Here is a 2500-nt window from a genome sequence, read left to right as displayed (position 1 = left end):
GCCATGGGCGTGCCTGGGCATGCCTTTGGCTTGCCCACGGGCGTGCCTTCGCATGCCTTTGGCTTGCCCATGGGCGCCTTGGCATGTCTTGGCCTGGCCATGGGCGTGCCTTGGCATGCCTTTGGCTTGCCCATGGGCGCCTTGGCATGCCTTGGACGTGCCTTTGGCTTGCCTTGGGATGCCTTAGGCTTGCCCATGGGCGCCTTGGCATGCCTTAGGCTTGCCTTTGGCTTGCCTTGGCTTGCCTTGGCCGTGCCTAGGCCGAGCCTTGCATGCCCAAGACGTGCCTTTGGCTTGCCCATGGGCGCCTTGGCATGCCCATGGGCGCCTTGGCATGCCTTGGCCTGGCCATGGGCGTGCCTTGGCATGCCTTTGGCTTGCCCATGGGCGCCTTGGTATGCCTTGGACGTGCCTTTGGCCTGCCTTGGCATGCCTTTGGCTTGCCTTGGCCTGGCCATGGGCGTGCCAGGGCATGCCTTGGCCGAGCCTTGCATGCCCAAGACGTGCCTTTGGCTTGCCTTGGCATGCCTTTGGCTTGCCTTGGCCGTGCCTAGGCATGCCTTTGGCTTGCCCATGGGCGCATTGGCATGCCTTGGCCGTGCCTTTTGCTTGCCCATGGGCGCCTTGGCATGCCTTGGCCTGGCCATGGGCGTGCCTAGGCATGCCGTTGGCTTGCCTTGGCCGAGCTTTGGCATGCCTTGGACGTGCCTTGGCCTGGCCATGGGCGCCTTGGCATGCCGTTGGCTTGCCCATGGGCGTGCCTTGGCATGCCTTTGGCTTGCCCATGGGCGCCTTGGCATGCCTTGGGCTGGCCATGGGCGTGCCTTGGCAAGCCTTGGCCTGACCATGGGCGTGCCTTGGCATGCCCTAGACGTGCCTTTGGCTTGCCTTGGCATGCCTTTGGCTTGCCTTGGCCGTGCCTTTGGCTTGCTTTGGCCGTGCCTAGGCATGCCTTTGGCTTGCCCATGGGCGCCTTGGCATGCCTTGGCCTGGCCATGGGCGTGCAACTTTGGGGCAGTATACTCGGGTCGTTGTGCAAGAAACCAAGTCGTTGGGCAAGCTTCGTATGCAACATGGGGGAGGGGCTTTGGTTTCTCGTACGTTGAACCTCCATATTTTAGCTTGGTAGCCAACTTTGCCCAGGCATGGGCGCTCAACACCCACCCCTTCCCTATATATGCATTCTGAACAATTAGCATAGTGACAGGAACAGATATTAAATTTTTGAGGAATCATAATTTTTGAAAACCCTACCAAACGAGGTCGGATTGACACGAAATTTGGCGTGGGGCATCGGGACATTGAAATATGAGTTTCCCAAAAAAAAAATTTTGGTTTTCGGGTCGGGACGGGCCGCTTGGTGGGCCCGGTTGGTCCGTATGGCCTTTGGTGGGGGCAAGGTGTCCAAACGGGGTTGGATCGACACGAGGCTCTGTGAGGGTACTCGTGACCATGAGATATGACTGTCCAAGAGAAATGAACCCCCTTTCGTGTCGTGAAGGGCCCGCGGGCCGGGCTTGGTGGGCCCGTGGGCCTGTTTTGGGCAACTCCGCTTTAATGACACGAGGCGTTGCGTCCGGGACATGAGAGGAAACTTTATGAGCGGTTTATGGGGTCGGGGTTGGTAACCTCATGTTTTCGGGTCAACATGTTGACCGTGTCGTGCTCGGGCCCTCGACGTCACCACAAGTTTCACGAAAATGGGACTTGCAGCGGGGAAGCATTATCATGGGTATAGGTGGTGTGTTATGGAATCGTTAGTCGGTCACGATCGTTAGTCAGTCATGTGTTTAAAACGTAGATCCGTGTCGTGCTCGGACCCGAATGCGGACCGGGCTCGCTCGACATCAACGTTCCAGGTTTTTTTACAGAATGGGTCGACGTTAACGGGTATGGAATCATGACATCATGTCTTCGGGTTAACCCGAAGCCGATGGACCGTAACAGGTTTGTCGAACAGCGTGCTAACCTTACCGGGCAGCGGGCCAGGTTTGCCGGGCAACGTGGATACTTTACCGGGCAACGCCGACATTTTATCGGGTAACGTGCTAACCTTACCGGGCAACGTGCCCAGGTTACCGGCAACGTGCCGTGCATTTATCGGGTAACGTGCCAGGTTTACCGGCCAGCTTTGGTTTTGCAAGTCATTGTGGCCAGGTTATCGGGCGACGTGACTTGCGAACATGAGAGGAAACTTTATGACCAGCTTATCGGGTAAAGTGCCAGGATTACAGGCCAGTTTGCTAAATGTCATGTGTTGATTGTATAAAACAATATAATCATGGTGGATATACACATTCATAGCATTGCAGCTACTTGTGCCTCGTATCCACAGAACTTCACAGTTAAGCGTGCTTCGTCTAGAGTAGTACTAGGATGGTTGACCCCACTGGGAAGTCTTGATTCTTTTATTTTTTTACCTTTTGGGAAATGTATAAATGAATAAGCTAAGGCTTCTATTTCGGTTGCGATCATACCAGCACTAATGCACCGGATCCCA

At 55.8% G+C, this 2500-nt stretch overlaps 1 non-coding gene across 1 annotated transcript in view; it reads left to right on the top strand.

Annotated features, from left to right (window-relative positions):
- Positions 1-2463: 2463 nt before the first annotated feature.
- LOC143607935 (5S ribosomal RNA) overlaps positions 2464-2500 on the top strand; it is a 119-nt gene continuing 82 nt past the window's right edge. Inside the window, exon 1 of the ribosomal RNA XR_013149092.1 lies at positions 2464-2500. This exon is cut by the window's right edge and continues 82 nt beyond it. This is a non-coding gene — a ribosomal RNA (5S ribosomal RNA).

This window comes from Bidens hawaiensis, unplaced genomic scaffold, assembly GCF_021521415.1.
Source record: "Bidens hawaiensis isolate Kalapana, Puna unplaced genomic scaffold, B.hawaiensis_p1.1 tig00090500_1, whole genome shotgun sequence".
NCBI classification, from domain to species: domain Eukaryota; kingdom Viridiplantae; phylum Streptophyta; class Magnoliopsida; order Asterales; family Asteraceae; genus Bidens; species Bidens hawaiensis.
Note: the sequence above shows the minus strand (reverse complement) of the source record. Positions and strands in the feature narration are given on the sequence as shown.